Genomic DNA, 10706 nt, shown 5'->3' with positions numbered 1-10706 from the left:
CGGGGCCTCATGGACACAAGGGGACCACTGTGGCATAGCAGGGCCTCATGGAAGCATGGAGAGCATTGTGACATTGTGGGGAATCATGGAAGCATGGAGAGCATTGTGACACTAAGGAAACTCATGGAACCAAGGCGACCACTGGGACACAATGGAACCACATGGAACCAAGGCTCCATGATGACTTTGTAGGGCCTCATGGCGCACAGGATCCATTGTGACACAGCAGGACCTCGTGGAACCAAGGAGTCTTTGTGATACTCCAGATGCGCGTGGAACCAAGGAGCCTTTGGGATACTCCAGATGCGCATGGAAGCCAGGGTGCACTGAGACACAGCTGGACCTTGTTGGAACCAAAGACACCTCTGCAAAAAGCAGGGGAGCTCCTAGAACCAAGGAGTCCATTGTTACAATAGAAAACCTATGGAACCAAGGGGCCATTGTGACACAGCGGGGCCGCATGGAAGCAATTGTCCATTATGACAATGCGGATCGAAGGAGACCATGGTGACACTGCGGAACCTCATGGAAGCAAGGAGCCATTGTGACCCAGTGGGGCCTCATGGAATCAAGGAGACCATTGTGACACAGGTGATGCACATGAAGCCAAGGAGCCATTGTGACACTTTGGGCTTCTTCCCTTCAGCTCTGCAGCTGGCTGTCCCAGCCCACTGCACCATGTGCCACCTGCTCTCCTCAGGGCTCTGCCTGCACACAGGCCCAGGAGAAGTTTTCCTGTTTGTAGGGAAAGAATGGAAAAGCCTGAGCAGGTTTCCTAAACAACAAACCCCACATGCTCACTCCAGGCTGCCTGCAATGCTGTCCCCTTTCTACAAGGGACACTGTGAGCAGGAATGATCTGTGGGAGCAGAATTGTCGCAGTCTTTCCACTGAATTCTCTGTCCCTGTCCTTTCCCTGCCTCTCTGTTGCAGATGGAAGCTGCTGGTGCCATTCTCAGCTTGAAGCCCTCTTTTGATGCAAGCACATGCTCCCAGGTGTGTTCCGCAGCTGTAGCTCAGTGTTGATGCAAAGCTTTTGTGTTCCTCATGGAACCAAGGAGCCATTGTGACACTGCAGGGGCTCATGGGATCAAGGAGACAATTGTGACAGTACAGAACCTCCTAGAAACAAGGCTCCATGGTGACACCATGGGGAATCATGGAATCAAGGAGCCCATTGAGACACAGCCAGGCCGCAGGGAACCAATGGTCCATTGTTACACTGCGGATTCAAGAAGACCATGGGGACACCACGGAACCTCATGGAACCATACGTCCATTGGGACACAGCAGGGCCTCATGGACACAAGGGGACCATTGTGGCAAAGCAGGGCCTCATGGAAGTATGGAGAGCATTGTGACATTGTGGGGAATCATGGAAGCATGGAGAGCATTGTGACACTAAGGAAACTCATGGAACCGAGGCGACCACTGGGACACAATGGAACCACATGGAACCAAGGCTCCATGATGACTTTGTAGGGCCTCATGGCGCACAGGATCCATTGTGACACAGCAGGACCTCGTGGAACCAAGGAGTCTTTGTGATACTCCAGATGCGCGTGGAACCAAGGAGCCTTTGGGATACTCCAGATGCGCATGGAAGCCAGGGTGCACTGAGACACAGCGGGGCCTTGTTGGAACCAAAGACACCTCTGCAAAAAGCAGGGGAGCTCATACAACCAAGGAGTCCATTGTTACAATAGAAAACCTATGGAACCAAGGGGCCATTGTGACACAGCGGGGCCGCATGGAACCAATTGTCCATTATGACAATGCGGATCGAAGGAGACCATGGTGACACTGCGGAACCTCATGGAAGCAAGGAGCCATTGTGACCCAGTGGGGCCTCATGGAATCAAGGAGACCATTGTGACACAGGTGATGCACATGAAGCCAAGGAGCCATTGTGACACTTTGGGCTTCTTCCCTTCAGCTCTGCAGCTGGCTGTCCCAGCCCACTGCACCATGTGCCACCTGCTCTCCTCAGGGCTCTGCCTGCACACAGGCCCAGGAGAAGTTTTCCTGTTTGTAAGGAAAGAATGGAAAAGCCTGAGCAGGTTTCCTAAACAACAAACCCCACATGCTCACTCCAGGCTGCCTGCAATGCTGTCCCCTTTCTACAAGGGACACTGTGAGCAGGAATGATCTGTGGGAGCAGAATTGTCGCAGTCTTTCCACTGAATTCTCTGTCCCTGTCCTTTCCCTGCCTCTCTGTTGCAGATGGAAGCTGCTGGTGCCATTCTCAGCTTGAAGCCCTCTTTTGATGCAAGCAGATGCTCCCAGGTGTGTTCCGCAGCTGTAGCTCAGTGTTGATGCAAAGCTTTTGTGTTCCTCATGGAACCAAGGAGCCATTGTGACACTGCAGGGGCTCATGGGATGAAGGAGACAATTGTGACAGTACAGAACCTCCTAGAAACAAGGCTCCATGGTGACACCATGGGGAATCATGGAATCAAGGAGCCCATTGAGACACAGCCAGGCCGCAGGGAACCAATGGTCCATTGTTACACTGCGGATTCAAGAAGACCATGGGGACAGCACGGAACCTCATGGAACCATACGTCCATTGGGACACAGCAGGGCCTCATGGACACAAGGGGACCATTGTGGCAAAGCAGGGCCTCATGGAAGTATGGAGAGCATTGTGACATTGTGGGGAATCATGGAAGCATGGAGAGCATTGTGACACTAAGGAAACTCATGGAACCGAGGCGACCACTGGGACACAATGGAACCACATGGAACCAAGGCTCCATGATGACTTTGTAGGGCCTCATGGCGCACAGGATCCATTGTGACACAGCAGGACCTCGTGGAACCAAGGAGCCTTTGGGATACTCCAGATACGCATGGAAGCCAGGGTGCACTGAGACACAGCGGGGCCTTGTTGGAACCAAAGACACCTCTGCAAAAAGCAGGGGAGCTCCTAGAACCAAGGAGTGCATTGTTACAATAGAAAACCTATGGAACCAAGAGGCCATTGTGACACAGCGGGGCCTCATGGAACCAATTGTCCATTATGACAATGCGGATCGAAGGAGACCATGGTGACATTGCGGAATCTCATGGAAGCAAGGAGCCATTGTGACCCAGTGGGGCCTCATGGAATCAAGGAGACCATTGTGACACAGGTGATGCACATGAAGCCAAGGAGCCATTGTGACACTTTGGGCTTCTTCCCTTCAGCTCTGCAGCTGGCTGTCCCAGCCCACTGCACCATGTGCCACGTGCTCTCCTCAGGGCTCTGCCTGCACACAGGCCCAGGAGAAGTTTTCCTGTTTGTAAGGAAAGAATGGAAAAGCCTGACATGGTTTCCTAAACAACAAACCCCACATGCTCACTCCAGGCTGCCTGCAATGATGTCCCCTTTCTACAAGGGACACTGTGAGCAGGAATGATCTGTGGGAGCAGAATTCTCGCAGTCTTTCCACTGAATTCTCTGTCCCTGTCCTTTCCCTGCCTCTCTGTTGCAGATGGAAGCTGCTGGTGCCATTCTCAGCTTGAAGCCCTCTTTTGATGCAAGCACATGCTCCCAGGTGTGTTCCGCAGCTGTAGCTCAGTGTTGATGCAAAGCTTTTGTGTTCCTCATGGAACCAAGGAGCCATTGTGACACTGCAGGGGCTCATGGGATCAAGGAGACAATTGTGACAGTACAGAACCTCCTAGAAACAAGGCTCCATGGTGACACCATGGGGAATCATGGAATCAAGGAGCCCATTGAGACACAGCCAGGCCGCAGGGAACCAATGGTCCATTGTTACACTGCGGATTCAAGAAGACCATGGGGACAGCACGGAACCTCATGGAACCATACGTCCATTGGGACACAGCAGGGCCTCATGGACACAAGGGGACCATTGTGGCAAAGCAGGGCCTCATGGAAGTATGGAGAGCATTGTGACATTGTGGGGAATCATGGAAGCATGGAGAGCATTGTGACACTAAGGAACCACATGGAACCGAGGCGACCACTGGGACACAATGGAACCACATGGAACCAAGGCTCCATGATGACTTTGTAGGGCCTCATGGCGCACAGGATCCATTGTGACACAGCAGGACCTCGTGGAACCAAGGAGCCTTTGGGATACTCCAGATACGCATGGAAGCCAGGGTGCACTGAGACACAGCGGGGCCTTGTTGGAACCAAAGACACCTCTGCAAAAAGCAGGGGAGCTCCTAGAACCAAGGAGTGCATTGTTACAATAGAAAACCTATGGAACCAAGAGGCCATTGTGACACAGCGGGGCCTCATGGAACCAATTGTCCATTATGACAATGCGGATCGAAGGAGACCATGGTGACATTGCGGAATCTCATGGAAGCAAGGAGCCATTGTGACCCAGTGGGGCCTCATGGAATCAAGGAGACCATTGTGACACAGGTGATGCACATGAAGCCAAGGAGCCATTGTGACACTTTGGGCTTCTTCCCTTCAGCTCTGCAGCTGGCTGTCCCAGCCCACTGCACCATGTGCCACGTGCTCTCCTCAGGGCTCTGCCTGCACACAGGCCCAGGAGAAGTTTTCCTGTTTGTAAGGAAAGAATGGAAAAGCCTGACATGGTTTCCTAAACAACAAACCCCACATGCTCAGTCCAGGCTGCCCGCAATGATGTCCCCTTTCTACAAGGGACACTGTGAGCAGGAATGATCTGTGGGAGCAGAATTCTCGCAGTCTTTCCACTGAATTCTCTGTCCCTGTCCTTTCCCTGCCTCTCTGTTGCAGATGGAAGCTGCTGGTGCCATTCTCAGCTTGAAGCCCTCTTTTGATGCAAGCACATGCTCCCAGGTGTGTTCCGCAGCTGTAGCTCAGTGTTGATGCAAAGCTTTTGTGTTCCTCATGGAACCAAGGAGCCATTGTGACACTGCAGGGGCTCATGGGATCAAGGAGACAATTGTGACAGTACAGAACCTCCTAGAAACAAGGCTCCATGGTGACACCATGGGGAATCATGGAATCAAGGAGCCCATTGAGACACAGCCAGGCCGCAGGGAACCAATGGTCCATTGTTACACTGCGGATTCAAGAAGACCATGGGGACAGCACGGAACCTCATGGAACCATACGTCCATTGGGACACAGCAGGGCCTCATGGACACAAGGGGACCATTGTGGCAAAGCAGGGCCTCATGGAAGTATGGAGAGCATTGTGACATTGTGGGGAATCATGGAAGCATGGAGAGCATTGTGACACTAAGGAAACTCATGGAACCGAGGCGACCACTGGGACACAATGGAACCACATGGAACCAAGGCTCCATGATGACTTTGTAGGGCCTCATGGCGCACAGGATCCATTGTGACACAGCAGGACCTCGTGGAACCAAGGAGCCTTTGGGATACTCCAGATACGCATGGAAGCCAGGGTGCACTGAGACACAGCGGGGCCTTGTTGGAACCAAAGACACCTCTGCAAAAAGCAGGGGAGCTCCTAGAACCAAGGAGTGCATTGTTACAATAGAAAACCTATGGAACCAAGAGGCCATTGTGACACAGCGGGGCCTCATGGAACCAATTGTCCATTATGACAATGCGGATCGAAGGAGACCATGGTGACATTGCGGAATCTCATGGAAGCAAGGAGCCATTGTGACCCAGTGGGGCCTCATGGAATCAAGGAGACCATTGTGACACAGGTGATGCACATGAAGCCAAGGAGCCATTGTGACACTTTGGGCTTCTTCCCTTCAGCTCTGCAGCTGGCTGTCCCAGCCCACTGCACCATGTGCCACGTGCTCTCCTCAGGGCTCTGCCTGCACACAGGCCCAGGAGAAGTTTTCCTGTTTGTAAGGAAAGAATGGAAAAGCCTGAGCAGGTTTCCTAAACAACAAACCCCACATGCTCAGTCCAGGCTGCCTGCAATGCTGTCCCCTTTCTACAAGGGACACTGTGAGCAGGAATGATCTGTGGGAGCAGAATTGTCGCAGTCTTTCCACTGAATTCTCTGTCCCTGTCCTTTCCCTGCCTCTCTGTTGCAGATGGAAGCTGCTGGTGCCATTCTCAGCTTGAAGCCCTCTTTTGATGCAAGCAGATGCTCCCAGGTGTGTTCCGCAGCTGTAGCTCAGTGTTGATGCAAAGCTTTTGTGTTCCTCATGGAACCAAGGAGCCATTGTGACACTGCAGGGGCTCATGGGATGAAGGAGACAATTGTGACAGTACAGAACCTCCTAGAAACAAGGCTCCATGGTGACACCATGGGGAATCATGGAATCAAGGAGCCCATTGAGACACAGCCAGGCCGCAGGGAACCAATGGTCCATTGTTACACTGCGGATTCAAGAAGACCATGGGGACAGCACGGAACCTCATGGAACCATACGTCCATTGGGACACAGCAGGGCCTCATGGACACAAGGGGACCATTGTGGCAAAGCAGGGCCTCATGGAAGTATGGAGAGCATTGTGACATTGTGGGGAATCATGGAAGCATGGAGAGCATTGTGACACTAAGGAAACTCATGGAACCAAGGCGACTAGCAGGACACAATGGAACCACATGGAACCAAGGCTCCATGATGACTTTGTAGGGCCTCATGGCGCACAGGATCCATTGTGACACAGCAGGACCTCGTGGAACCAAGGAGCCTTTGTGATACTCCAGATACGCATGGAAGCCAGGGTGCACTGAGACACAGCGGGGCCTTGTTGGAAGCAAAGACACCTCTGCAAAAAGCAGGGGAGCTCCTAGAACCAAGGAGTCCTTTGTTACAATAGAAAACCTATGGAACCAAGAGGCCATTGTGACACAGCGGGGCCTCATGGAACCAATTGTCCATTATGACAATGCGGATCGAAGGAGACCATGGTGACATTGCGGAATCTCATGGAAGCAAGGAGCCATTGTGACCCAGTGGGGCCTCATGGAATCAAGGAGACCATTGTGACACAGGTGATGCACATGAAGCCAAGGAGCCATTGTGACACTTTGGGCTTCTTCCCTTCAGCTCTGCAGCTGGCTGTCCCAGCCCACTGCACCATGTGCCACGTGCTCTCCTCAGGGCTCTGCCTGCACACAGGCCCAGGAGAAGTTTTCCTGTTTGTAAGGAAAGAATGGAAAAGCCTGACATGGTTTCCTAAACAACAAACCCCACATGCTCACTCCAGGCTGCCTGCAATGATGTCCCCTTTCTACAAGGGACACTGTGAGCAGGAATGATCTGTGGGAGCAGAATTCTCGCAGTCTTTCCACTGAATTCTCTGTCCCTGTCCTTTCCCTGCCTCTCTGTTGCAGATGGAAGCTGCTGGTGCCATTCTCAGCTTGAAGCCCTCTTTTGATGCAAGCACATGCTCCCAGGTGTGTTCCGCAGCTGTAGCTCAGTGTTGATGCAAAGCTTTTGTGTTCCTCATGGAACCAAGGAGCCATTGTGACACTGCAGGGGCTCATGGGATCAAGGAGACAATTGTGACAGTACAGAACCTCCTAGAAACAAGGCTCCATGGTGACACCATGGGGAATCATGGAATCAAGGAGCCCATTGAGACACAGCCAGGCCGCAGGGAACCAATGGTCCATTGTTACACTGCGGATTCAAGAAGACCATGGGGACAGCACGGAACCTCATGGAACCATACGTCCATTGGGACACAGCAGGGCCTCATGGACACAAGGGGACCATTGTGGCAAAGCAGGGCCTCATGGAAGTATGGAGAGCATTGTGACATTGTGGGGAATCATGGAAGCATGGAGAGCATTGTGACACTAAGGAAACTCATGGAACCGAGGCGACCACTGGGACACAATGGAACCACATGGAACCAAGGCTCCATGATGACTTTGTAGGGCCTCATGGCGCACAGGATCCATTGTGACACAGCAGGACCTCGTGGAACCAAGGAGCCTTTGGGATACTCCAGATACGCATGGAAGCCAGGGTGCACTGAGACACAGCGGGGCCTTGTTGGAACCAAAGACACCTCTGCAAAAAGCAGGGGAGCTCCTAGAACCAAGGAGTCCTTTGTTACAATAGAAAACCTATGGAACCAAGAGGCCATTGTGACACAGCGGGGCCTCATGGAACCAATTGTCCATTATGACAATGCGGATCGAAGGAGACCATGGTGACATTGCGGAATCTCATGGAAGCAAGGAGCCATTGTGACCCAGTGGGGCCTCATGGAATCAAGGAGACCATTGTGACACAGGTGATGCACATGAAGCCAAGGAGCCATTGTGACACTTTGGGCTTCTTCCCTTCAGCTCTGCAGCTGGCTGTCCCAGCCCACTGCACCATGTGCCACGTGCTCTCCTCAGGGCTCTGCCTGCACACAGGCCCAGGAGAAGTTTTCCTGTTTGTAAGGAAAGAATGGAAAAGCCTGACATGGTTTCCTAAACAACAAACCCCACATGCTCAGTCCAGGCTGCCCGCAATGATGTCCCCTTTCTACAAGGGACACTGTGAGCAGGAATGATCTGTGGGAGCAGAATTCTCGCAGTCTTTCCACTGAATTCTCTGTCCCTGTCCTTTCCCTGCCTCTCTGTTGCAGATGGAAGCTGCTGGTGCCATTCTCAGCTTGAAGCCCTCTTTTGATGCAAGCACATGCTCCCAGGTGTGTTCCGCAGCTGTAGCTCAGTGTTGATGCAAAGCTTTTGTGTTCCTCATGGAACCAAGGAGCCATTGTGACACTGCAGGGGCTCATGGGATCAAGGAGACAATTGTGACAGTACAGAACCTCCTAGAAACAAGGCTCCATGGTGACACCATGGGGAATCATGGAATCAAGGAGCCCATTGAGACACAGCCAGGCCGCAGGGAACCAATGGTCCATTGTTACACTGCGGATTCAAGAAGACCATGGGGACAGCACGGAACCTCATGGAACCATACGTCCATTGGGACACAGCAGGGCCTCATGGACACAAGGGGACCATTGTGGCAAAGCAGGGCCTCATGGAAGTATGGAGAGCATTGTGACATTGTGGGGAATCATGGAAGCATGGAGAGCATTGTGACACTAAGGAAACTCATGGAACCGAGGCGACCACTGGGACACAATGGAACCACATGGAACCAAGGCTCCATGATGACTTTGTAGGGCCTCATGGCGCACAGGATCCATTGTGACACAGCAGGACCTCGTGGAACCAAGGAGCCTTTGGGATACTCCAGATACGCATGGAAGCCAGGGTGCACTGAGACACAGCGGGGCCTTGTTGGAACCAAAGACACCTCTGCAAAAAGCAGGGGAGCTCATACAACCAAGGAGTGCATTGTTACAATAGAAAACCTATGGAACCAAGAGGCCATTGTGACACAGCGGGGCCTCATGGAACCAATTGTCCATTATGACAATGCGGATCGAAGGAGACCATGGTGACATTGCGGAATCTCATGGAAGCAAGGAGCCATTGTGACCCAGTGGGGCCTCATGCAATCAAGGAGACCATTGTGACACAGGTGATGCACATGAAGCCAAGGAGCCATTGTGACACTTTGGGCTTCTTCCCTTCAGCTCTGCAGCTGGCTGTCCCAGCCCACTGCACCATGTGCCACCTGCTCTCCTCAGGGCTCTGCCTGCACACAGGCCCAGGAGAAGTTTTCCTGTTTGTAAGGAAAGAATGGAAAAGCCTGACATGGTTTCCTAAACAACAAACCCCACATGCTCACTCCAGGCTGCCTGCAATGCTGTCCCCTTTCTACAAGGGACACTGTGAGCAGGAATGATCTGTGGGAGCAGAATTCTCGCAGTCTTTCCACTGAATTCTCTGTCCCTGTCCTTTCCCTGCCTCTCTGTTGCAGATGGAAGCTGCTGGTGCCATTCTCAGCTTGAAGCCCTCTTTTGATGCAAGCAGATGCTCCCAGGTGTGTTCCGCAGCTGTAGCTCAGTGTTGATGCAAAGCTTTTGTGTTCCTCATGGAACCAAGGAGCCATTGTGACACTGCAGGGGCTCATGGGATCAAGGAGACAATTGTGACAGTACAGAACCTCCTAGAAACAAGGCTCCATGGTGACACCATGGGGAATCATGGAATCAAGGAGCCCATTGAGACACAGCCAGGCCGCAGGGAACCAATGGTCCATTGTTACACTGCGGATTCAAGAAGACCATGGGGACAGCACGGAACCTCATGGAACCATACGTCCATTGGGACACAGCAGGGCCTCATGGACACAAGGGGACCATTGTGGCAAAGCAGGGCCTCATGGAAGTATGGAGAGCATTGTGACATTGTGGGGAATCATGGAAGCATGGAGAGCATTGTGACAGTAAGGAAACTCATGGAACCGAGGCGACCACTGGGACACAATGGAACCACATGGAACCAAGGCTCCATGATGACTTTGTAGGGCCTCATGGCGCACAGGATCCATTGTGACACAGCAGGACCTCGTGGAACCAAGGAGCCTTTGGGATACTCCAGATACGCATGGAAGCCAGGGTGCACTGAGACACAGCGGGGCCTTGTTGGAACCAAAGACACCTCTGCAAAAAGCAGGGGAGCTCCTAGAACCAAGGAGTGCATTGTTACAATAGAAAACCTATGGAACCAAGAGGCCATTGTGACACAGCGGGGCCTCATGGAACCAATTGTCCATTATGACAATGCGGATCGAAGGAGACCATGGTGACATTGCGGAATCTCATGGAAGCAAGGAGCCATTGTGACCCAGTGGGGCCTCATGGAATCAAGGAGACCATTGTGACACAGGTGATGCACATGAAGCCAAGGAGCCATTGTGACACTTTGGGCTTCTTCCCTTCA

This window comes from Coloeus monedula (genome assembly GCF_965178545.1).
Source record: "Coloeus monedula genome assembly, chromosome: 35".
NCBI classification, from domain to species: domain Eukaryota; kingdom Metazoa; phylum Chordata; class Aves; order Passeriformes; family Corvidae; genus Coloeus; species Coloeus monedula.
This window is presented reverse-complemented; position numbering follows the sequence as displayed.